General features: G+C 43.2%; 1 long non-coding RNA gene and 1 pseudogene across 1 annotated transcript; both read right to left on the bottom strand.

Annotated features, from left to right (window-relative positions):
• Positions 1–66: 66 nt before the first annotated feature.
• LOC139311894 (zinc finger protein 585A-like) lies at positions 67–27451 on the bottom strand (annotated as a pseudogene).
• Positions 14510–17033, bottom strand: LOC139311939 (uncharacterized). Its single transcript, XR_011599959.1, has 2 exons — positions 16957–17033; positions 14510–14620 (listed from the first exon to the last, which is right to left on the bottom strand). It is a non-coding gene; the product is annotated as an uncharacterized lncRNA (long non-coding RNA).

Below are 27451 nucleotides of genomic sequence, written 5' to 3' on the forward strand. Positions count from 1 at the left end.
TGTGTGAGTTCTCTGGTGTATCAGCAGACTGGAATTGACACTGAAATCCTTCCCACAATCAGGACATTCAAAGGGTTTCTCTCGTGTCAGTCCTCTGGTGTATCACCAGGCTGGAATTCTGACTGAAACCTTTCCCACACTCAGGACATTCGAAGGGTTTCTCTCCTGTGTGAGTCCTATGGTGTTTCACCAGGCTGGAATTGACACTGAAACTTTTCCCACACTCAGGACATTCAAAGGGTTTCTCTCTTGTGTGAGTCCTATGGTGTATCAGCAGACTGGAATTGACACTGAAACCTTTCCCACAATCAGGACATTCAAAGGGTTTCTCTCGTGTGAGTCCTCTGGTGTATCACCAGGTTTGAATTTTGACTGAAGCTTTTCCCACATTCAGGACATTCAAAGGGCTTCTCTCCTGTGTGACTCCTCTGGTGTATCACCAGGCTGGAATTCTGACTGAAACCTTTCCCACAATCAGGACATTCAAAGGGTTTCTCTCTTGTGTGAGTCCTCTGGTGTATCACCAGGCTGGAATTCTGACTGAAACTTTTCCCACACTCAGGACATTCAAAGGGTTTCTCTCCGGTGTGAGTCCTCTGGTGTTTCACCAGGCTGGAATTCTGACTGAAACTTTTCCCACACTCAGGACATTCAAAGGGTTTCTTTCCTGTGTGACACCTCTGGTGTATCAGCAGGCTGGAATTGACACTGAAACCTTTCCCACAATCAGGACATTCAAAGGGTTTCTCTCCTGTGTGAATCCTCTGGTGTATCACCAGGTAGGAATTCTGACTGAAGCTTCTCCCACATTCAGGACATTCAAAGGGCTTCTCTCCTGTGTGAGTCCTCTGGTGTATCACCAGGCTGGAATTCTGACTGAAACCTTTCCCACAATCAGGACATTCAAAGGGTTTCTCTCTTGTGTGAGTCCTCTGGTGTATGACCAGGTGGGAATTCTGACTGAAACCTTTCCCACAATCAGGACATTCAAAGGGTTTCTCTCCTGTGTGAGTCCTCTGGTGTTTTACCAGGCTGGAATTGAAACTGAAACCTTTCCCACAATCAGGACATTCAAAGGGTTTCTCTCTTGTATGAGTCCTCTGGTGTATCACCAAGTAGGAATTCTGACTGAAACGTTTCCCACAATCAGGACATTCAAAGGGTTTCTCTCCTGTGTGAGTCCTCTGGTGTTTCACCAGGCTGGAATTCTGACTGAAACTTTTCCCACACTCAGGACATTCAAAGGGTTTCTTTCCTGTGTGACACCTCTGGTGTATCAGCAGGCTGGAATTGACACTGAAACCTTTCCCACAATCAGGACATTCAAAGGGTTTCTCTCTTGTGTGAGTCCTCTGGTGTATCACCAGGTTTGAATTTTGACTGAAGCTTCTCCCACATTCAGGACATTCAAAGGGCTTCTCTCCTGTGTGAGTCCTCTGGTGTATCACCAGGCTGGAATTCTGACTGAAACCTTTCCCACAATCAGGACATTCAAAGGGTTTCTCTCTTGTGTGAGTCCTCTGGTGTATGACCAGGTGGGAATTCTGACTGAAACCTTTCCCACAATCAGGACATTCAAAGGGTTTCTCTCCTGTGTGAGTCCTCTGGTGTTTTACCAGGCTGGAATTGAAACTGAAACCTTTCCCACAATCAGGACATTCAAAGGGTTTCTCTCCTGTGTGAGTCCTCTGGTGTTTTACCAGGCTGGAATTCTGACTGAAACTTTTCCCACACTCAGGACATTCAAAGGGTTTCTTTCCTGTGTGACACCTCTGGTGTATCAGCAGGCTGGAATTGACACTGAAACCTTTCCCACAATCAGGACATTCAAAGGGTTTCTCTCTTGTGTGAGTCCTCTGGTGTATCACCAGGTTTGAATTTTGACTGAAGCTTCTCCCACATTCAGGACATTCAAAGGGCTTCTCTCCTGTGTGAGTCCTCTGGTGTATCACCAGGCTGGAATTCTGACTGAAACCTTTCCCACAATCAGGACATTCAAAGGGTTTCTCTCCTGTGTGAGTCCTCTGGTGTTTTACCAGGCTGGAATTGAAACTGAAACCTTTCCCACAATCAGGACATTCAAAGGGTTTCTCTCTTGTATGAGTCCTCTGGTGTTTCACCAGGCTGGAATTCTGACTGAAACTTTTCCCACACTCAGGACATTCAAAGTGTTTCTCTCCTGTGTGAGTTCTCTGGTGTATCACAAAGTTGCCATGCTTGTGAAAGCATTTACCACATTGGGAGCAGTTGTAGGTCATCTGTCCTATATCGATTCTTCTATGAATCACAAGGGACTATTCTGACCAAACCTTTTTCCACATTCAGAGTATTTATATGGCTGATCTCCAGTGTGGATTCTCTTGTCATTTGAACTCTGTACTTTTCCCACAATAGGCTTTCTGAAAGAAATGGAAAATATTTTTTTTATTTCTGCTTCAATTTGCTTTGCTTTTCAATGTTGCTTGTTATTCTCAGTTGTCCAGTGTTGTTATATTGACATCTTTGTCTGTAAGATTCAAATGATAGTGTAAGTTTTATTGTTTATAAAAAGGTTGCAGAAGATGTGAAAAAAAGTAGTACAGGTAATCCTTGAGGTAAAACAGGCCATTCAACGAAAGGTCAAAGTTACTACACCCACACACCCAATGCTAAATACAAATCTGTTTCAAAGTTGACATTTTGCAGCCCCTCCCCCCAATGGTCCATCCACCAGCTGCAGAGATGTTGCAGCATACCTACCCACCTATTTCCCAAACATCTTGCCCGGTCAATCCTCAGAGGCCCCAGACCACAGTACATTGGCCTGCTTTGTCAATATTTTGCTTCTAGGTATTGCTCCCCAACCCCACTCCCCTTCTTCATTCACTTACTTAATTTTTACCAAGCTCAAGAACTCAACTGAGCTACGTGGCAGAATCAAGAAGAAGACTTACGATCTCTTTTTTTTCCATGGCAATCCTTTCGCCCCACCCACCATAAATTGGTAGTGATTTACCTTGCCTGGGGAGGAAAGGATTCCCATGGAAGTAAAAAAGATGAGATTTCTTCTTAGCTCAACCAGTGTAAGACTAGCATAAAGCTAGCACTGCTGGCGCTAAGGAGAAATCATGTCTATTTTGCTTCCATTGCAATCCTTTCCTTTCCAGCCAGCATAAGCTCCTACAATTTCTTCTTAGTTCCACCAGCACTAATTTTATGGTGGCAGCGCTAAAAAGAGATCCTAGTGGTTTACCCTGGCTGGGGAGGAGAATATTGCCATGGAAACAAAAGAGATCGGATTTCTTCTTCTCTCTATCAGTGCTAGGTTTACTCTAGTCTTTTACTGGTAGAGCAAAGAAGAAACCCCATCACTTTTGTTTCCATGCCAGTCCTTTCCCCTCCACAGCCAGGGTAGACCACTATGATATCTTCTTAGCGCCAGCAGCATAAAACTAGCACCGGCAGAGCTAAGAAGTAATCGTAGCTAAGAAGAAATCATAGCTAAGAAGAAATCGTAATAGTTTATGCTGGCTGAGGCGAAAGGATTGCCATGGAAACAAAAGAGATTGGGTTTCTTCTTCTTGATTGTGCCACGTGGCCCACCGAGGGAATGGCCTTCTCTACTCTGACTTCCTGAGCTCATCAAAATGTAAGTAAGCAAATGGTGATGGGGTGGAGTATGGAGAAGGCCCATAGGGCTTTGGGGAAACCAAGGGGCATAGGCAAAGTGTGCGGTTTCCTAGACTCAAAGAGAAGGGTTAAGTGGGATGTGACAGCTCCTCTTCCAATACACTTGAGGATCTGTCACAAAGAAGAGAGGATTGACTTATTCTCTAGGGCACCAGAGGGTAGGACAAGAAGTAATGGGTGGAAGCTTGTCAAAGAGAGATCCACCCTAGAAGTGAGGAGAAATTTTCTGATGGTGAGAAGAATTAATCAATGGAATATCTTGACTCTTGGGAGTTGTGGGTGTTCCATCATTGGAGATTTTCAAAAATAGATTGGACAACCATTTGACAGATGGCATAAGGTCCCCTGCCTTGGGCAGGGAGTTAGACTTGAAGACCTTCAAGGTCCCTTCCGAGGGCTCAGGGGAGGGGCGGGGGTGGTGGCGGCCATTATTAAGGAAAGTCTTTGTCTGAAGGAGGCCACTGTTCCGCAGATAGCCGGATGTGAAGTGCGGTCGTGGGGTACAGATGGGTTGGTTGACTACGTACCTGGCTCCCTGCCACATGGCAATAACCCTGCCTGAGCTGCTTGACGTAATAGCCGGGGTGGCGGTGGATACCCCCAGACTTATGGTCATGGGGGACTTCAACCTGCCATCCATCGGTGAAACGTCGGGGATAGCTCGGGAGTTCATGGCTTCCATGGCAGCCATGGACCTGACCCAGTTAGTTCCAGGCCCGACTCACATGGGGGGACACACTCTGGACCTGATTTTTGTCTCTGGTCAGTGGTTGAATGATCTAGTCATCAAACCCCTGTCATGGTCAGATCATTAACTTCTTCAACTAGACTTTCGAGCCGCTTCCCCTTGCCGCAGGGAGATGGAACCGCCTAGGTCCGTGATGGCGAACCTATGGCATGCGTGTCACAGGTGGCACGTGGAGCCATATTAGTGGGCACGCCAGCTCAGCTCTGGGGCGCATGCGCACGCCAGACAGCTGATTTTCGGGCCTTCTGGGCCCACCAGAAGTATGGAAACAGGCTGTTTCCTGCCTCTGGAGGGCCTGGGGGGGTGGGGAAGGCCCGTTTTTCTTTCTTACCAGCTCCAGATCCTCTCTATTTATCTGGGAAGAGTGAAAACAGTCTTTCCCTCTCCCTTGGAGGCCCTACGGAGGCTGAAAGGGCCCATTTCCCGACTCCTGGTGGGACAGGAAGTGATGTTTTTTTCTGTCCCCAGCCTCCAGAGCCTCCTAGAGAGGCTCCTACAGACTCCTAGAGAGGCTCCTAGAGACTCCTAGAGAGGTTCTGGAGGCTGGGGACAGCAAAAAACATCACTTCCTGTCCCACCGAGAGTTGGGAAATGGGCCCTTTCAGCCTCCGTAGGGCCTCTAAGGGAGTGGGAAAGGCTGTTTTCGACCTTCCCAGATCCATAGAAAGGATCTGGAATCAGGTAAGAAAGAAAAACGGGCCTACCAGGCCATCATGTGCCAGGAGCGGGGGTGGGTGGGGTTGCATGTGCATGCGCGTGGGCACGTGCATGTGCGACCCTCCCCCCGCCCCCTTCTCCTGGCACGATTGGCAAAAAGGTTAGCCATCACTGGCCTAGGTGGTTCCGTCTCAGGTGCCTGATGGATCCTGATAGGTTCCTGACGGAGCTTGGGCCATTCCCTGAAGCTCTGGCTCATGGCTCGACTGAAGAGCTGGTGGCCGCCTGGGAAAAGGCGGCCGCTAGAGCTTTGGACCGAGTCGTGCCTTTGCGGCCTCTGACCTGATGCGGATCCCATCTAGCCCCCTGGTTCTCAGAGGAGCTGGGGGAGATGAAGCGCCAAAAAAGACGCCTAGAGAGTGATTGGAGGGTCAGCCGTTCCGAATCCGACCGAACACTGGTAATATCTCATATTAAGACCTACCTAGTGGCGATAAAAGGGGCAAAATCAAGCTATTTTTCTGCTCTTATTGCATCTGCAGAGAACCACCCAGCCACCCTGTTTAGGGTGACCTGCTCCCTCCTTCATGTGGAAGTGCAGGAAGACCCCTTGCAGGAGAAGACTGAGGAATTTGCGCAATTCCTGCATGACAAAATCGCTCAGATTCGGGAAGGCTTGGACTCCGATTGGGTTGTTGAGAGTGTGGTGGCGCAGCAACTTCCTCGGTACCTGGATGAAACTGTCTATCTGGATCCGTTCCAGTCGGGCTTCAGACCGGGATACAGCATGGAAACGGCATTGGTCGCATTGGTAGATAATTTCTGGAGGGCTCGGGACAGGATGTTCCTCTGTCCTAGTCCTATTGGACCTCTCAGCCTCTTTTGATACCATCGATCATGGTGTCATGCTGCGACGGCTGGAGGGGTTAGGAGTGGGGGGCACCGTGTTGCGGTGGTTCTCCTCCTTCCTCTCCAGCCGGACACAGTCTGTGTTGGCAGGGGGACAGAGGTTGACCTCGAGGCGCCTTATGTATGGAGTGTTGCAAGGGTCGGTCCTCTCGCCCTTTCTGTTCAACATTTATGTGAAGCCACTGGGTGAGATCATCCGTGGTTTTGGGGTCCTTTGAGACCGCCAGCCCCATCGCTCGTAAAGAGCCGCCTTTACATCTGAAAGGCGGCTCGAAAAACTCCATTTCCTTAAGGAAATGTGAGACAGAGCAGGCGAGGGCCCTCTGCGATGTCCCCAGAGTTTTTGTTTTACTCTTGGGGACGAAGCAGGATGAGGCTCCCTCTTTTCCTCGCCGCTGCTCCGGGCTTCGGGAGAACTCTGCTTTTTGCAGAGCTAGGCGACAGGACCAAGCCATTTACTGAGAATTAACAGATTGTTTAAACAAAGAGGATGAGATCTGGAGTCTGGACCCTAAATCGCAAGTATTTCTAACAATTTTATAAGCGATTTTAAAAGCGAAGGAAAAAAAGTTTAAAATGGCGACTAGCTGAGAAGAAGAAAGCTGAAAGTGAAAGTCCTTCCGCCTGAATAGTTTAACAAGCTACAAAGTAGCAGAAATAATAGCGCTGGCTAGAATTGAAAAGAAAAATTTCTACTTTATGTTTCTTTCTTCTTGGAGATTTGATATTGATATTGTCTGGAGAGAAGTCCTTTTCTTTAAAAAGAGTTTGTCTGTGTGGCAGGATGGCGTCTAAACTAACAAAGCCAGACAAACAAGCAGCGGGGGGTGGGGTCCCCCATTTACAAACTATGTGAACAAGTTTCGAACTTGCAGACTCAGAAGAATGGTTTTAACCTAAAAGAATTTGTTTTGGAGGAAATGGCAAGACATGACGAGATTGTGAACCAGAATCTTGAAAAATTTAGGCAGGAAATTAAGGAATTGATACAACTAAAGTATGATAATTTGCAACGAAAGATTGTAACAGTGGTCAATGCTTTTTCAGAAATAGTTATAAAGATGGATACAGATATCAAGTTATTAGAGTCTAAAATGGAGAAAGTTGATGATAAGATTCATAATTTGGATAATAAAATACAAAGAATTGAAAATGATTTGATAAATACTCAAGATAATAGTTCAGAAGTAAAGTCTAAAAAGGAAGCTGATCACGAGACTCACAATGCAGATAATATAAAACAAGGGATTGAAAAAGAAGTTACAATGATGCAATACAGGCTCACGGAATTTGCGGTTAGAATGAGAGGATTACAGGAAGATAATAGAGTTGATTTAAGAAAAATATCTGCTGCAGTTCTGGCTGAGATTTTAAAGGTTCATCCTGAAGAGGTATCTTGTAAGATTGACAAGGCCTATAGAGTAAATTCTTGGATTGCAAAGCAAAGGCAATTGCCTAGAGATGTGGTGATTTACTTCACAGATAAAGGAATAACAAATGATATTGTGCAAAAATCCTTTAATTCTACTCTAGAACTGAATGGAAGAAAGATTTGGATATATAAAGAGTTGCCGCCCAAGATGTTAAAAGATAGAAAGAAATTTGGATTTTTGGTTACTGAGCTAAAAAAACAAAACATCTCATTCAGGTGGGATGCTCCAGTTGGTATAATATTGAGATATCAAGGAGAAAGATATCAACTAAATACTGTTGAAAAAGCGGAAGAATTTTACTATAAGGTTCTCAAAATGGGTTCAACATCTCCATGTGTAATACATGAGTGGAATAAAGAAAAGCAAAATCAACAAGAGATAGAAATTCATGATAAACAGATGGAGGTGGAGGTAATGGAAAAACAACAAGTTACAGAGGTCTTTGTAGATGAGCCGCTTCTGGATTCTCCTTCAGAGGTCTCAGCTGGACTATTTATAAATACAAGAGAGGCGGCTTTGGATTCTAATGTGATGACTTATCAAGTTACAGACCAGCATGGAAATCAATCAGTTGATATACAACTCATAGAAAGGAAACCAGAATGGAGATTTAAGCCACAAAAGCAAAATCAACAAGATCAAGTTATAGATCAGCATGGAAACCAAACAGTTGATATACAACTTATAGAAAGGAAACCAGGATCGAGATCTAAGCCACAAAAAGTCAAGAAAAGAAGAAGCAGGTCCTATAAAAATAAAAACTTTTAGACTAAACAACAGTGTAATGCCAGTTATCTAAGAGATGATTGAATACATGAAAATATAGCTGAGGCAAAGTATTGGTTTATATTATCTGTACTTTTGGGATGTGAAAATGGCCTTAAACTGAGTGGATTGGAACTATCTACTTTGGATTCTTTGATAAATGTATTACATTTATGCTGAGCTACAAGGCAAGAGAGTTATGGGATTGGGGCACGCAGAAGATCTGGTTGTTACCCTATTACGATGGTTGGAATTAATAATTTCAAAAAAAGGGGGGAAAAATTTGTATTTGAAAAACTTTTTCAATTAAAAAAAAAAACATTTATGTGAAGCCACTGGGTGAGATCATCCGTGGTTTTGGGGTGGAGTGTACGCTGAGTGTCATCAGCGTATGCCTGTACGCTGATAACACTCAGCTGTACATTTCCACCCCAGACCACCCCAATGATGCTCTTAACGTAATGTCTCGCTGCCGGGGGCCGTGGGGATCTGGATGGGGAGAAACAGGCTCAGACTCAACCCCTCCAAGACTGAGTGGCTATGGCTTCCGGTGTCATTATAGCCAGCTGGTTCCATCGCTGGCTATTGGGGGTAAAACTCTGCCCCCCTCGGAGAGGGTGCCCAGTCTTGGTGTCCTCCTGGATGCACAGCTGTCCTTAGAAGAACATATGACAGCTGTGGCCAGGGGGGCTTTTGATCAGGTTCGCCTGGTGCGCCAGTTGCGCCCCTTTCTGGATCGGGACACCCTACGCACGGTCACTCACGCCCTCGTCATGTCCCGTCTGGATTACTGTAACGCTCTCTACATGGGGCTCCCCTTGAAGAGCACTCGGAGGCTCCAACTGGTCCAGAATGCGGCCACGTGGGTGATTATGGGTACGACTAGGCGCACCCATGTGACACCTCTCCTGAGCGAGCTGCACTGCTCCCAGTGGTCTTCTGGGTGCAGTTCAAGGTCTTGGTTACCACCTTTAAAGCGCTCCATGGTTTAGGACCCAGATATCTACGGGACCGCCTTCTGCCACCAATAGCCTCCCATCGACCAACACGCTCCCACAGAGGGGCTCCTCAGGGTGCCGTCGGCCAAACAATGTAGGCTGGCGACTCCCAGGGGGAGAGCCTTCTCTGTGTGGGCACCCACCCTCTGGAATACACTACCCCCTGGGATACGTATGATTCCCGACTTCCGTACCTTCCGCAGGGCCCTAAAGACCCTGCTATTTCAACAGCCTGGCCTGGCTGAATAAGAACTTAGATGGGATTTTAAATTGGGGGGTTTTAAATGGATTAGGCCAATTGTTTAATTCTTTTAATTGGTTTTAATTTTTGTACGACTTGGTATTTTATCATGGCTGTACACTGCCCTGAGTCCTTCGGGAGAAGGGCAGTATATAAATCTAATAAACCTAAACCTTTCAGCCCTATGATTCTATTTTCTTAGCAATTTAACAGATTTCAACAGTCAGCATAATTTACACTGATCAAGCATTTTTTGATTTCCTCTTCTGCAAAGCTTACATGGCTGGGATGACTGCATGTAACAGTAAGCTATGATTAAACCATCTTAAGACTGGTATACCGAACAAGTATAGTGAAATAGGAGTGGAGTTTTAAGAAGCTATCTTTTGGCTAGCATCAGGTTTTCCTTTGTAATCAGCAAACTAGCTATTTCATTATTTCCCCCCAAATCAACATGTTGGGATAGACCTTCTGTGAACATGGGAGGTTCTTAATACAGGTAATCCTTGATTTACAACCACAATTGAGCCCAACATTTCCACTGCTAAGAAAGAGAATTGTTAAGTGAATTTTACCCCATTTTCTAACCTTTCTTGCCACAGTTGTTAATCTGGCTTTCCCACTAACTTTGCTTGTCAGAAGCTTGCAAAAGGTGATCACATGACCCTGGGACACTGCAACTGTCATAAATACGAGCCAGTGGCCAAGGATCTGAATTTTGGTCACGTGACCACTGAGATGCTGCAACAGCTGCAAGTGTGAAAAACGGTCATTACTCAGTTTTTTCAGTGCTGCTCAAACTTCAAATGGTCACTAAAAAAATGGTTGTAAGTCAAGGAATACCTGTGTGCAGAAGTAGCTTGTTTGCTAACAATGAAATATTGAGCCATAGAAATGGGAAAAGTGAAGCTCTTTCAACATGAAACTGGGGATGAGATTAAGTCCTGTCCCCAAACAGCTACTGGGCATGTGGGTACAGTGGTTAGAGGAATGCAGTTAAGAGTCTGAAGCCATGGTCTTGCGTTATCTAGTAGCAAGGAACAGGATACGGTCGGGGCATAGAAGGCCAATGCCAAAGGGATTTGCCCCCTCTTACAAACTGTCCAGAAAATCCTTGGTTTTTTAAGAGCTTCAGGAAAGATTTATTAAAAATAGTGGCAGAAAATTGGAGCCGAACAATCGAAGGAAGTGCTTTCAGATGCAGCAAAGATCATTTTCTTCTAGCTTAAGAGAAGATAATAACTGCAACAACCAAGAACAAATGGAGCTTCCAGACTCAGGAACTGCGTCCAGGTAGTCCTCGATTTACAACAATTCATTTAGTGACCAAAGTTACAACTGCACTGAAAAAAGTGACTTACCACCGTTTTTCACACCTACAACCATTACAGCATCCCCAAGGTCATGTGATCAAAATTCAGATGCTTGGCAACTGACTCATCTTTATGATGGTTGCAGTGTCCCAGTGTCTTCCCCTTTTGTGACCGTCTGACAAGCAAAGTCAACAGGAAAGCCAGATTCACTTAACCAGGTTACTAACTTAACCACTGCAATGATTCACTTAACCACTGTGGCAAGAAAGGTCATAAAATGGGGGGGGATGACACTCACTTTACAAAAGTTTCACTTGGCAACATAAATTTTGGGCTCAAGTGTTTTCGCAAGTCCAAGACTATCTGTTATCTCCCAAGAACAATTTCACGAGTGGGAAAATAGATTTCTCTTTTAAAAGCTGCATTCTGACCATTTGTGCTTTTGGAAGACTGGGGCTGGCAGAGAAGAGAAATCAGAGGCTGGAAGTCCTCAGTTTTACTTTTAGCCTTCAGAAGTTGTGGGAGCTTCATCACTGGAAGCTTTCAAGGGGAGACTGGATTGCCATCCATCGGAAATGATACAGGCTCTCCTGTTTGAGCAGGGGGTTGGACTAAGAGTAACAGAGTTGGAAGGGACCTTGGGGGTCATCTAGTCCAATCCCCTGCTCACAGGAGACCTATACTAGGGATTCGAACCGCCGAACTGCCGACCTTTGTGATCGACAAGCTCAGTGTCTTAGCCATTGAGCCACCTAGTCAGGCTAAATGAGTAGATGACCTCCATCTTCCTTTCCAACTCTTGTTATTCTGTTAATCCGAGGCTTTGGTGAACAGGATAATATAAAGTTAAATGAGGGATAAGATCAAAAAGAAATAGAAACTCAGATGACACCAGAGTAAATGGAAAAGGGGGTTGGGGGAGGGGGAAGAAAGAAGATTATAAATATAAATGTACAATTCTGAAATGATAGATTGGGTAAAATGGGAAAGAAATTGAAAAGAAAGTATAGATTATTAGAAAACTGGAGTTGCTCGGACACCAAATAAGAGAAATATTGCACAACAAAGGAGAAAGAAAGGAAAGAGGAGGAGAGGGAGAGAGAGGAATGGAAGAAAGGGAACAAGAGCAGGAGAGAAGGTGAAAAAGAGGGAAAAGAGGGGAGGAGTGGGGGAGAGGAAGGGGAAGTATAGGGGAGGAGAGGAGAGGAAGAGGAAGAAAGTAGAAGAGGAAAGGAGGGAGGGAGGGAGGAGAAAGAAAGGTTTGTTCTGAAAAGAGAGAAAAGAGAGGGTAGAAGAGCAACCACAAATGTGATTAAAATCTTATTTTTATGCTTTCATTAGAATATATATATATATATATATATATATATATATATATATATATATATGAGATCAATTATGGATAAGAGAATGTACATTTACAATATGTGTATAAGGAATAAAAATAAAAAACTTTTTTCAAAAAAAATAAATAAATGTGCATCGGTTGGCAGCATCCAAACCAAATAGCCCAACTGGCTTCTGGCCTCTCCTCCAACTTGCCCTCAACTCACCTTCCAGCTGATGCTTCAACTTTTGGAAGAGCCCAAAAGCCGCCCTGCAAGCCACCTTCCACCCATGAGGGATTCGGTACAGGAAGTTCCTCTGTGCTTCTCTTCTTCCTCATTCCTTTCTAGCAATACAGTACTTGATGGTTTTAACTCCTTTAAGGATCAACCACAGATGCAGCTACTATATTGATGGCTTTGTAGGCGCAGAAGTGACCGCCATCTCCCGACAGGAGGCGAAAAAACACGCTTGTCCCGTCTCCGCTTAAGGCATTTGCAAGATGTTGTCACTGATTATATGCTATCAAATTGTTTTAGACTCCTAGCATCCTATCTTTGCAACCGAGCCAAGTAAAATAGTGAAATGTGAAGCTACTTAAGCTTCTGAAGATGAGCTACATGCTGAGCCCTAAATGTTCATGAAGTTCTTACAGAATTACAGAGTAAGAGTTGGAAGGGACCAACTCTCCAAGCTGGAGAACCTATATCATCCCAGTCAAATGGCTCTCCAGTCTCCTCTTAAAAGCCTCCACTGATGGAACAACCACAGGTTGAGAGGCAATTTGTTCCACTGATCAATTGTTCTCAGTGACAATTTCTTCTTAATTCTAGGTTGGATTTTTTTAAAAAATAATTCTCCCTGTTACTTTTTGTCCTACATTCAGGCCCTTTGGGGAATAGGTCGACCCCATTTTCTGCGTCAGCCCCTCAACTATTGAAAGACTGCTCAGCGCTCCGAAAATAAATGTGTTAAGAAATGATGGTAAATTTTGAAGATGATGGCAAAAAAATGTTATACCCAGATGTACATGGATTGATTTTAAAAAATTCAGGACATTCAAAGGGTTTCTCTCCTGTGTGAGTCCTCTGGTGTTTCACCAGGCTGGAATTCTCACTGAAACCTTTCCCACAATCAGGACATTCAAAGGGTTTCTCTCCTGTATGAGTCCTCTGGTGGCCAATGAGATGGGAACTCTGACTGAAACTTTTCCCACACTCAGGACATTCAAAGGGTTTCTTTCTTGTGTGAATCCTCTGGTGGATCACAGGTAGGAATTCTGACTGAAGCTTTTCCCACATTCAGGACATTCAAAGGGTTTCTCTCCTGTGTGAGTCCTCTGGTGTTTCACCAGGTTGGAATTCTCACTGAAACATTTCCCACATTCAGGACATTCAAAGGGTTTCTCTCCTGTGTGAGTCCTCTGGTGTTTCACTAGGCTGGAATTCTCACTGAAACGTTTGCCACAATCAGTACATGCAAACTGTTTCTCTCCTGTGTGAGTCCTCTGGTGTATCAGCAGGCTGGAATTTTGACTGAAGCTATTCCCACATTCAGGACACTCAAAGGGTTTCTCTCCTGTGTGAGTCCTCTGGTGTATCACCAGGTGGGAATTTGCTGTGTAACGTTTCCCACAATCTGGACACTCATATGGTTTCTCCCTCGTGTGAGTCCTCTGATATATCACAAAGTTGCCATGCTTGCAAAAGCATTTACCACATTGGGAGCAGTTGTAGGGCATCTCTCCTATGAGGATCCTTCTGTGAATTGCAAGGGAGCTATTCTAACTAAAGTTTTGCCACATTCAGACTATTTATATGGCTTTTGTTCAGTGTATTTTTTAAAAAAATTTGATTTATATGCCGCCCTTCTCCGGAGACTCAGGGCGGTTTACAATGCGTTAAGCAATAGCCTTCATACTTTTGTATATTTATACAAAGTCATCTTATTGCCCCCACAAACTGGGTCCTCATTTCACCTACCTTAGAAAGGATGGAAGGCTGAGTCAACCTTGAGCCTTGGATAGATTTGAACCAGCAGTAAATTGCAGGCAGCTGTGTTAATAACAGGGTGCATAGACCACTGTACTATCAAGGCTCTATCAAGTATAGATCTTCTTGTGATTTGAACTCTTTACTTTTCCCACAATAGGCACATATATGGAGCTTTTCCATCAGTGACATTCTTGAGGAGGTCAATATTATGTGTGATTCCTTATTTTGTTGGTGTGTGCATTACTGGCTGCTATATGTGACTATCCAATTGACATTTTCTTCCCCACTGGCTTCCAGATATTTCCCTCTTTTTCTGAATGGAAAAATGATCTCCTTTGACCTTTTCAAGTAACGTATTCTTAAATTCTATATAATCTACTTTTTCCAGCTGCAAATCTCTTCATGATTTTCTCTTTTCTGTCTCTTACCAGCTGATGAAGTAGACGAATTCTGTGGTTTTCTGAAGGAAATAGAACATATTTTTATTTCTGCTTCAATTTGCTTTGCTTTTCAATGTTGCTTGTTATTCTCAGTTGTCCAGTGTGTTCATGTTGGCATCCTCTTTGTCTGTAAGATTCAACAGAAAGTGTAAGTTTTATTGTTTATGAAAGGGTTGCAGAAGATGTGAAAAAAAGTACAGGTAATCCTTTAGGTACGACTGGCCATTCAACAAATTTCTGAAGTTACAACACTCCCCCAAATGCTAAATATGAATCTGCTCCAAAGTTGAATTTTTGCAGCGCCTCCCACCCCGAGGTCCTTGACTCCTTCACTGCAGAAATGCTGCAGCATACCCACCCATCTATTTCCCTTCCATCTTGCCCAGTCAGTCCTCACAATCCCCCAGACCCCAGTATTTTGGCCTGCTTTGCAATATAGTATGCATTCCTCCCCAACCCCACTCCCCCATCACCATTCACTTACTAAATTTCTGACAAGCTCAGGAAGTCAGCTGGGCCACGTGGCATAATCAAGAAGAAGAAATATAAACTCTTTTCTTTCCATGGCAATCCTTTCACTCCAGCCAGTATAAATCGTTAGTGATTTACGCTGGCTAAGGAGGAAAGGATTGCCATGGAAGCAAAAGTGATGAGATTTATTCTTTGCTCTACCAGCACAACACTAATGTAAAGCTAGTGCTAGCGGGGCTAAGAAGAAATCAGGCCTATTTTGCTTCCGTTGCAATCCTTTTCTTTCCAGTTAGCATAAACTACTACGATTTCTTCTTAGCTACACCGGCACTAGTTTTATGCTGGCGAAGAGATCTAAGAAGATATTGTTGTGGTTTACCCTGTCTGGGGAGGAAAGAATTGTCATTGAAACAAGAGATCAGATGTCTTCTTTGCTCTGTTAGCGCTAGCTTTACACTAGTCTTACGCTGGTAGAGCAAAGAAGAAATCCCATCTCAAGGTTTGCAATAGCAAAGTCCAGACTTCACCCCAATTGAAATGCTGTGGTGGGACCTCTCGAGAGGTGGGCATAAACAAATGCCCACAAACCGCAATGAACTGAAACAATGTTGTAAAGAAGAGTGGGCCAAAATTCCTCTGCAACAATGCAAGAGACCGTTTTTGGTCATACAGAAAACAATTCCTTGAAGTTATTGCTGCTAAAGGTGGCTCTGTAAGATATTGAATCATAGGGTGTTAGTTTTCACACGTGGCTCCTCCATTTTGGCTTTCCCTTTGTAAAATACATGGTGACCAGTGGTGGGTTGCTACCGGTTCGGCCCAGTTCGGCTGAGCCAGTAGTAGCGGTGGCAGGAGGCTCCACCCACCTGCCCGGACCTCATCAAATATGCTCTGTGCATGCGCAGAAGTGGTGCGTGTGCATGAATCGTTAGCAAAGGTAAGTGAAACCCACCACTGATGGTTACGTGATGTAATATGTCATGTGTTGTTGTTCATCTGAAGTTGTATTCACCTACTTTTAAGAGTGTACAGACCAGATGATTTTTAGTATGTCCTGATACATGAAACCATACAACTCAAAGAGGGTGTACTTTGTTTTTCACATGACTGAATATCTAGAAGCACTGGGGATAGATTATCCAACTGCAGAGAGAATTACATTTACACCTACAAATGTATATATGTGAAAAATCCATGTTTTCAGCCTGAAAAATGTCCCAAAATGGTTACAATTAAACCTTCTGAGCTAAATTTAGAGATGTGGGGGCTTTAACTGATGAAATGATGCCTAAAGCCTCTGCAAAATTTAAAACACCAGTCATACCGATGGAAGTCCTCAGCTCCAAATAAGGAAATACTGTCCTCCTGTCCACAATTCCTCTGGTGACATCCCCTTTCAAGGAGTCCTCACATTTGGGACTGGGATCTGTGTCACTAAGCAGCCCGATCATAAAGCATGATGTCATATAATTGCCAACTTACATCTGTTCCTCTGGAGTTGTTAAGCAAACCGCTGTCGGTTGTTAAAGGCAATTTCACATGACTGTCACTTGCAATTTCTTGCCGTCATCATCCTCACTAACTTTGCCTATGAGAAACAAGCTGGGAAGGTCAAAAATGGGGATCATGATGGTGGGATGTTGTGACCATCATAAATGTGCATCTGTTATTTTCGTAACTGTGCGTGGATATCAACTGAGGCGAGACTAGCTCAATACAACTAGATTTATTGCTAACATCACAAGTAACCAGAACGCTTCAGAAAACACTTACAACAGAGCCTGCTATTTATACATTGGCTGTCAGAAGAAGCTAACCAGTAATAAACACTTGTGCTTCCCTCCAAGAGAGCTGTCATTTCCATAGCCAATCAGAAATGCCTCCTGGTTGCTGGCAGCAACGGGGCAGAGGACGCTACACATCGGTTGGCAGCATCCAAACCAAATAGCCCAACTGGCTTCTGGCCTCTCCTCCAACTTGCCCTCAACTCACCTTCCAGCTGATGCTTCAACTTTTGGAAGAGCACAAAAGCCGCTCTGCAAGCCACCTTCCACCCATGAGGGATCCGGTACAGGAAGTTCCTCTGTGCTTCTCTTCTTCCTCATTCCTTTCTAGCAATACAGTATTTGATGGTTTTAACTCCTTTAAGGATCAACCACAGATGCAGCTACTGTATTGACGGCTTTGTAGTCGCAGAAGTGACTGCCATCTCCCGACAGGAGGCGAAAAAACACACTTGTCCCGTCTCTGCCTAAGGCGTTTGCAAGATGTTGTCACTGATTATATGCTATCAAGTTGTTTTAGACTCCTAGCATCCTATCTTTGCAACAGAGCCAAGTAAAATAGTGAAATATGAAGCTACTTAAGCTTCTGAAGATTACATGCTGAGCCCTAAATGTTCATGAAGTTCTTACAGAATTACAGAGTAAGAGTTGGAAGGGACCAACTCTCCAAGCAGGAGAAGCTATATCATCCCAGTCAAATGGCTCTCCAGTCTCCTCTTAAAAGCCTCCACTGATGGAACAACCACAGGTTATGGAGGCAATTTGTTCCACTGATTAATTGTTCTCACTGACAATTTCTTCTTAATTCTAGGCTGGATTTTTTTTTAAATAATTCTCCCTGTGTTACTTTTTGTCCTAGACACAGAACTGCAACAACACCAAGCCTGTGACTTACAGATAGTCCTCGCCTTACGACCAGCCATTTAGCAACCATTCAAAAAACAACTAATGACCCAGATTTGAACTTCTGAGGACTGGGGGGTGGGGGGCTACACTCAGGGTCACATGACATTTTGGGTGCTTGGCAACCAGCCTGCAGTTGTGGCCTTTCATAGCATCCTCCAGCATGACCATGATGTACATTTTTGCCAGAAACCCATGCTTATATCCCTAGTGAACAATGGGTTTGCTTAATGATTGTAGCATTCACTTAACAACTGCAGTGTTTGAATGAAATTGAATCAACTAGGTAGGGAATCTATGAGTCACCACAAAAAGGGGTATGCAGAAGTAAACTCAAGTGCCCACTGACCACTCAGTAACAGTAACAAAGTTGGAAGGGACCTTGGAGGTCATCTAGTCCAACCCCCTGCTTACACAGGAGACCTATACTAGGGTTCGAACCACCGAACTGCCGACCTTTCTAATCGACAAGCTCAGTGTCTTAGCCACTGAGCCATCTAGTCAGGCTGAGCCACCTAGTCGGGCTGTTTGTTTTACAATTGTTGCATGCGCTTAACAATTGCCACCAAATAGGTTGTAGAATTGGGCACATTGTGTGGTGACCTATTAATGACCATCATGACTTAGGACTGTAATTGCAGGCTAAATTACAGTTGTAAATTAAGGATTACCTGCATTTCCAATGTTGGTTTAATCCTGGTCATTGAAAAGCTACCCAGGTGTTAAGATCTTAACAGTGTATCTGGAAAGGAACTAAGCTAATACAGGCAGCCTTCCACTTATAAGTTCATTTGCTGACTGTTCAAAGTTAGGATGACACTGAAAAAAGTGACTTATGACCATTTTTCACACTTACAACCTTGGTAGCATCCCTATGAACAGTGATCAAAATCCAGATGCTTGGCAACTGGTTCATACTTATGACCATTGCTGTGTCCCAAGGTCAGGTGATTGCAACCATTTGAAAAGCAAAATCAATGGGGAAGCCAGATTCACTTAACAACCATATTACTAAATTATCAACTGCAATGATTCACAGTGGCAAGTAAGGACATAAGATGGGGTATAACTCACTTAACAAATCTCTCACTTAACAATGCAACTTTTGGGCTCAATCGTGGTTGTAAGTCAAGGACTACCTGAAATTTTGACTGGTGGAAAAAGACTGTGTTTTCCTGCAGCAAGAGTCTCTTCTGACACACCTGACAAGGTTTGGGGATTGTGCATTTGCACATAAACCAAGGATTGTTGTGCATCACAACAACTGAATTTGTCAGTTGGAAAGCTGACAGTCTGGGTTTGAAACCTGAGCACCACAGGACAGGTTGAGTTCCTGTTACTTGCTCCAGCTCCTGTCCACCTAAGAGTTCAAAAGCTTGCAAATGCGAGTAGATAAATAGGTACCACTTTGGTGGGAAGGAAGTATTCCATGCACAACAGCATATAGTCATATTGGCCACAAGGCCACAGAAGCATCTTCAGACAACGTTGGCTCCCTCGGCTAAAAAACAGAGATGAGCATCGTCCCCCAGAGTCAGAAATGACTGAACAGGGGAAACCTTTATCTTTAGTAAAGTGCAATACAGGTAGTACTCAACTATATAATTACCATTACTTCTCTGTGCTACCTATTCTAAGTTATCCTAAATTTAGGCACTACTTTCTCCCACTGTTAACAAAATATCAATCATAGTTGTGGGAAATTTGAAAATAACTTTCACAATTGATTATACTGTTAAAACAGACAAAGCAATTCTAAAGACTAAAGCACAAAAAAAGAAAACTATGTATTCTTTTTTTTAAAAAACGTGATACGCTCTCCCCACCCCGACTCCCAAATCAGGTAATGGAAAAGAGAAGGTAACCCTGGGAGGAAATAACAATTTGAAAAGTTTGTATATATCTGTGATTAATTCCAAATGTTAAAGGTGAACATGGTTCCTGTAGTCTGCAATTTTTCCTTTGGAATATCCATGAACAGGCAATTTTAGCTTTAGCCATTAATTTCTATACATTATCCCGTAGGCCTTTTTTGATGAAATGCTGATGACACACCCTTGGAAAATAAGTAATGAGAATCAATGTTAATCTGACTAATCTTTTGAGTCACCTATTTATACCATTAAAAAAACCCATTAAAATTTAAAAAAACAAAAGTTGGGATATTTCGGACATGTGATGCGACATCCAGAAAAATACGGCACACTTCATTTAATCCTCCAGGGAAGGATTGAAGGCAAATGAGCTCCAGTCAGAAGAAGAACATCATGGTTTTAAAATCTAAGGGAATGGTTTGGACAAAATTCAGCAACACTTTTTTGTGCGGCTATAGATAAAAATAGGATCGCCAACAGCTTATGACGGATATGGCACAAGAAGAAGAAGATTTATATCATATCAAATGTTTCAAAAACTTCCCGTCCTTGTAATGGTAGTGAGAGTAGTTTGAAGCCATTTTTAAAAATGTATCTCTTTCTGCAAGTCAGACAAGAAGAACGAGCTGGAAAATGCCAGAATCAGTAAAGTTCATTATTACCATAGTAAAAATAAAAAAAGGAGAGACCTTATGGATAAGGAAGTGCACCCTTCATAATAATTCTAATTTTAAAAAAACCTTGAATTCTGTCTAGTGATACTTGAAAAATGCCACAAAGAGTGGCTGGACTGGTGTACTATTGAAATTGTAGATTTCAATATAAAAACCCACAATCCTACCTGGCAGAACCTGGACCACTCTCCTTAATGGTGAAGAGAGAGAGAAATTAAGTAGTGCCATTGGTAAAATTTAAAACCCACAGATGGGGGGAACCTCCAGGCTATAATAGACCAACAGTTTCCAAGAAGGAACCTTCCTTTCTTTCTCTTGGAGCATTGCTGGACATTCTGTTGAGTAAAAATGCATCTTTTCTCTGCACACAACTTATAAAAAGACTTTCTTTGTATCTAATTGAGACTTTTGCTTAGCCACAAAAGTGACAAAGCTTGTTTTCCTTCTCTTTGCATCCTAAATTCCATTTGGACTTAATTGAGTGAAAGAATTATGCTCAGCAGTAGAGGGCCAAGAAGAGAAAAGACAGTTCTTGTGTTGGCTAAGAAGATTGCCTGTAATAAAAGGTCCCAGGGCAGCATGTTGAATCATCATTGCAAGGGTTGCGTGTATGCTGTTTTAGACAAGTTGCTTCTCAAGCCTAGTGAGCTCAATCTGCAATTGAAGAAAAGCTACAAAAGCATTCTGTAAAGAAAGGAAGCTGTTAGATCGGCGCAGGGAAAGGAAGACGCGACCAGCGTTGGTCCATCAGCACTTTATTTCAGCTCGGAATAAAGGCAGACGGCTGTGCTGCCGGAGCTCTTTTATACGCTTCGGCAGACTCAGCCGTCCAATGACAGTTGTTTAAACTTCCCGCCGGTGGATTAGCCAATCCCCGGCGGATGACTTTATAAGGACATAACAGAAGCCATAGGCCTGGCTGCAGTAGATGAGAGGCCTGAAGGCTGAAGGGGATCAGGGTTCAGTCAAGCCCCCCCCTGAATCCTTGGTCCAAATGAAAACAGGGGGAATGATGTAACCTTCTTAGTAGACACAGGGGCATCTAAACAAAGCTGCTAGCTCCCTTTTCTAAAATATCCAAGGGGTTAATAATGGCTTCATAAATCGTCGCCCCATGCTGAAAACCCTGAAATGTTCCTTAGATGGAAGAAATATAGATATGCCTGCGTGTCCAGTTTCCCTCCTGGTCATAATGGCGAGAAATATGGCTCAAGAAGATCAAACCCCCAATACCTGGCAGGAGTTTGAAGTACCGAACCCACCGGGATATGCTGCACCCCATGTTGAAGCCTTAGCAGTGCCTGTTCCTCTCAGGCAGAAAAGCTGCCCCCGCTGCATTGCCATAAGCCAAAGGCAGAGAGAGATGGAAGGAAGCTGTTTGTCAAATTGCAGAACTAACTATTGGGAAATTAACCCTTAGGCAGCCAACTACTATTTACACCAGCCATGCGATTCAAGGAGTTTTAGAGACACAAGCATCAAGCTCTCCTCACTCAGAAACCACGAGTGACCCTGAAACAAACAAATGCTTTAACCCAGCTATTCTTTTGCAAGCATCGGGTCATGAAATTTTAACAACGTAAGCAGATCAAAACAACAACCAGAGTGGAGCAGACCTTCCCAAGCCTGACTGACCAGCCTTACCTGGACTTTAAGAGAAAAAGCAGACTAAGGTGTGACTTGAAAATCACCTTAAGTGAGTAAATGCATTACCACTAGTACTTTGATCTGTGTGATGTTCTCCACGTAAAGGAATTAGATTATCTCCTTTGGAAATACTTGAAAATCATATAGGAGACCTAAGGCAGATAGGAACTAAGATAGGAACTAAGTGGGTGAATCAGATAGCGGGAGAATTAAATAAGCAAATACAAGAAATCCAACAATATTGTCTGTCCCTTAGCCCACCATTTTTAACCACCTCTAGTTATGGGAAAACATGATTGTAAAAATGAAGTGAATAATAATTGGAGTATTTGTCTTTGTATTTTGAAATCGAGATAATGATAAGTTTTCTTTTTTTAATCTTTTTCTAGAAATACGAATAAATATAAACTGTAACAATTGAAATACCTTAATGGTATATGGTGGTAAAAGTAAAAAGGATTAAGTTGTAACTTGGATACCAGCTAGAACAATTCTAAATTTAATTAGGGAAATTGTAATGATTGAAATATTTTAAATTATATTGTGATGAAGGTAGAAATGATTAAATTGTGATTTGGAGGATTGTATGGGTAAAACACTGGAAAGGAAAAAGTTTAATGCCTAGGTGGAAGGGCCCATATACTGTGGTCATGTGTTCCCATTTGCAGTAAAAATGTTGGAATCCAAGTCTTGGATTCACTGGACACGAGTTAAGTCCGCAGTTTACGAATATTGGGAGGCAGACCAGGACTAGGCCCGACCCCTAGTAGTACGCTTGAAGAAGTGCCCCCTATAACTGTCCTACCGGCAACAGGCAGGCAACATACGGGACAGAAGAGGCCTTACTGGTGTCACACCGGAAGCTGACCTCTACGTACGGCTGAAGATTTGGAATGGGAAGTCAAACATATATAGCCATAGTACACTATCCCTTAAATTAATAAGCGTGCTTGCTGTTACTGTGATTAGTTGTGATTTGCTGTATATAGTACGCTGGAATCACCTCTTCCTCAAAAAGACAGGTGCTGAATCTAAAATCATATACTGTGACAGAGAGCAGTATGAAACTCCTGTAGATATTTATGTTTAAAGAAGCCAGGGAGTGAGCTCTCTGTGGGGCTGCTCTAGCTCTAAGAATGTGGATATTGTATTAACAAATAAGAGGTGGCTCTGTGAGATACCTAAGACTAATATTGCCTTTTCCAAGTCACATATAACCCTAACCTTCTTCCTGATGTGGTGATTTTGTAGATTAAGGGAATTGTGATTGGATAGGTTCTGTGTAGAGGACAATTATGAGTTTTCTGTGGCTTCGGCTATTATTGGCAAAGGGCCTAATGAGTAATAACACACGGAATAGTAGTTCCCAATGTTGTGAGAATGCCCAAGTGACACCCTTGCCCTTGAGAAAGGATCTGGGGAAGTTGAGAACCCCAAAAGACAAGGCAAGAACGGGTCACAAAGTGTGAACTCTTTGGAACAGGTCCACTCCCGCCAACGACGTATCATCAATAGGTGGGGTCGGTACCCTGGACCTAAGCCAACCCCAAAACCTAAAGACAAGCATCTGACAATCCCAGAACAGAGTGGGGTAGAACAAAGGGAGAATGGGCCCCTGTAACAATTGAGAAAAGGGAACTATCTGTTAAGAATACTGGAATTGAGTTAAAGCCTAGTTAATCAGTCTGACCCTACCCTAAGCCAAAAATGCTGGTTCTGTTTGTCTGCTGGTCCTTCATCTTACAATGCTGTTCCAGTTGAGCCAGATCTTTGGATCAGGACCAGGGCCACAATAGTCCTTGAGAAAGATATTAATGGTGAACCAAAGTAACAGTAGCCAAATTGCAAGGAGACTTTTATAATGCATTCAAAAGGCTGGGAATGAACCGTTCCCCATTGTTAGCCCTATAGCTGTTGGTATGGAAATCCTAGAGTCACCCTCCTTGTGTGTAAAGTGACATCAGGAACCAGATATTCCTGTAGGATCCCTGATGGGAGATCAATGTCCATCAGAAATACACTTGACCTTAGAATGACACTTATGGATGTAAAAACTAACTAGTGGCAATTCTCCTTATGCCCACTCTTATTTCAACAGAAGGTCACCTTCTCAATACCACCACATGTCTCCATTAGATCCAACACAGGCTTTGTGTCCTATTTCCCCCTGGAAATACAAGCTCTCGTTACCTTTTTGAAGGCGCTATTCTCAGAGATAAGCAAAAGGACCCTACACTAGAAGTCCCATTGCAGTCACTGGTGGCATACTAGTGGCAGGGACTTTAGGGGTCTGGACTAATGAGAAAAAAACCAATGAGCCCATGCCTTTTCCATGAATATAGGTGTGTATGTAAGGAAAAATGGAGTTTTCTTCTTATGTGAGAAAAATGTGTATTTGTGTTTACCTACAAACTGGACTGGAACATGTACACCTTCCCCAAAAATAGGTGTTGTCAGTGAAGAGCACGCTATCCCTGTTCCCCTCAAGGGGCATGTTCAAAAAGGGGTGCCACTCTCGGTCCCACTATTAGCAATCCTGGGGACTGCTGTTGGAACAGGTGTAGGTGGAATGGCACACTCCATACCACAGTTCAAGCAATTGTCAGAGGAGTTCCAAGAAAGCCTGAACCAAATTGATGGAACCTTAGTCAATGTCCAAGACCAAATAGATTCCTTGGCAGCAGTGGTCTTACAAAACTGGCATATCATAGCCTTTTAACAACTGAAAAGTGGGTTGTAGACATGAATAAGTCAGGTGTGGTCAGAGAGAATGCCAAGGACTGGGCATCCAAAATGGGTCAGAAGTGGTTCTCTTAGTTGTCTGGGCCTGGCTGGATTAGGCAGATGTTATTCCTGTTGTGATAGGCCTGGCTTTTATTCCTTGTTCAGCTAGCTATGAGAGCAGTGAAAGAGATAAAGAGTTGAAAAAAAATGAGTTGATTTTGATGGAAAGCCTTATAGACTGTAAAATTGACCCTGATCTCTTTGATGAAAATGAAGTTTCTGATACAGGAACATATGTACAACTCTCAACTGGGTAATTAGAGAAAGTGCTTCAGAGAATAAGATTGAAAGTCATAAGTATTAATTGTCTTTCCTTTGCATTACTATGTATCTTATCCTGAATTGATTATGTTATACGTTATATGCTTACATTGTTGAATTAAGCTCTGTAATAGGTTAGACTCAATTGTAAACAAGTAAAATAGAGTCTAAAAGGGGGGATAAGGCAGGACGTAAAATGAAATTGGATATAAGAGTGAAATAATACGGGGTCAGCCTGCATGATCTCTGAAGGGCCCTTTTGACTTGAGAAAGTTGCAGAGTTCAAGAAGTCAAACCGCAGGCAAAGAGACAGTTGCTGGATTCAAAAAGTCAAACTACAAGTATTAGCTAACTTCCTGGACTATGTTAAAATGCAGAGCTAACCCACATGGAGTTTCCTGCCTAAAGCGATAGGGGAGGAGGACTAGCTAAGGAGGCAGATCTAAGATACTTCCTGTTTTTGTTAGTATATAGATACGTATCTTAAACAGAATCCTTGTTCAGATGTTAGGATTTATATTATGCTTTCTGAACCTTTTGGCCAAAATAAAGCTTTTTCTGATTTCGAAATTCATCTCTTTATTTTTCCACGACAAAAGCACTGTTGCCATTGCTAAATGCATCCATAATAGTTAGTTCTCATCACAGTTGTATCTCGAGGATTACTTGTATGCTGGCTGGGAAATTGTGAGGTTCAAAATCTGGAGTTCACCAAGATAGAAGGATGAAACTCCACATGTCAGAATTCCATAATCAAAATACAAAAAACACCACCCAAAGGCCGGTTTGCAGAAATTCCATGACTTGTGCAAATGCAAACATCCAAAAAGTACTGCTGATAATCAGAAACAGTTAGTTAGCCTTTATCAAACTAATATTTTCTATTTTTCTCTCTCCACCTACAGGTCAAATCCTGAGAACTGGTGATTAAAAAAGGCCAGAATTTAAATAATCAATTTCTCATCTATACTCCAAATGGGAGATCAGAAAGGTTAAAGGTTAGACGAAATACTGAAATCTTTCTCACAATCCGGACACTCGTATGGTTTTCTTCTGTATGAGTCCTCTGGGGTATCACCAGGTAGGAATTGACACTGAAACTTTTCCCACAATCAGGACATTAAGAGGGTTTCTCTCCTGTGTGAGTCCTCTGGTGGCTAATGAGATGGGAACTCTGACTGAAACTTTTCCCACACTCAGGACATTCAAAGGGTTTCTCTCCTGTGTGACTCCTCTGGTGGCCAATGAGATGGGAACTCTGACTGAAACTTTTCCCACACTCAGGGCATTCAAAGGGTTTCTCTCCTGTGTGAGTCCTCTGGTGTATCACCAGGTAGGAATTCTGACTGAAACATTTCCCACAATCAGGACATTCAAAAGGTTTCTCTCCTGTGTGAATCCTCTGGTGTATCACCAGGCTGGAATTCTGACTGAAACTTTTCCCACAATCAGGACATTCAAAGGGTTTCTCTCCTGTGTGAGTTCTCTGGTGTTTCACTAGGCTGGAATTGACACTGAAACCTTTCCCGCATTCAGGACATTCAAAGGGTTTCTCTCCTGTGTGAGTCCTCTGGTGTCTCACCAGGCTGGAATTCTGACTGAAACTTTTCCCACACTCAGGACATTCAAAGGGTTTCTCTCTTGTGTGAGTCCTCTGGTGTTTCACCAGGCTGGAATTCTCACTGAAACATTTCCCACAATCAGGACATTCAAAGGATTTCTCTCCTGTGTGAATCCTCTGGTGTCTCACCAGGTAGGAATTCTGACTGAAGCTTTTCCCACATTCAGGACATTCAAAGGGCTTCTCTCCTGTGTGAGTCCTCTGGTGTATCACCAGGTGGGAATTCTGACTGAAACTTTTCCCACACTCAGGACATTCAAACTGTTTCTTTCCTGTGTGAATCCTCTGGTGTATCACCAGGTAGGAATTCTTACTGAAACATTTCCCACAATCAGGACATTCAAAGGGTTTCTCTCCTGTGTGAGTCCTCTGGTGTTTCACCAGGTTGGAATTGACACTGAAACCTTTCCCACAATCAGGACATTCAAAGGGCTTCTCTCCTGTGTGAGTCCTCTGGTGTATCACCAGGTGGGAATTTGTTGTGAAACGTTTCCCACAATCTGGACACTCATATGGTTTCTCCCTGGTGTGAGTCCTCTGGTGTATCACCAGGTTGAAATTCTGACTGAAACATTTCCCACAATCAGGACATTCAAAGGGTTTCTCTCCTGTGTGAATCCTCTGGTGTTTCACCAGGTTGGAATTGACACTGAAACCTTTCCCACAATCAGGACATTCAAAGGGCTTCTCTCCTGTGTGAGTCCTCTGGTGTATCACCAGGTGGGAATTTGTTGTGAAACGTTTCCCACAATCTGGACACTCATATGGTTTCTCCCTGGTGTGAGTCCTCTGGTGTATCACCAGGCTGGAATTCTGACTGAAACATTTCCCACAATCAGGACATTCAAAGGGTTTCTCTCCTGTGTGAGTCCTCTGGTGTATCACAAAGTTGCCATGCTTGCAAAAGCATTTACCACATTGGGAGCAGTTGTAGGTCAT

This window comes from Pituophis catenifer, unplaced genomic scaffold, assembly GCF_029215685.1.
Source record: "Pituophis catenifer annectens isolate HBS135680 unplaced genomic scaffold, rPitCat1.0.hap2 SCAF_2, whole genome shotgun sequence".
Lineage (NCBI taxonomy): Eukaryota > Metazoa > Chordata > Lepidosauria > Squamata > Colubridae > Pituophis > Pituophis catenifer.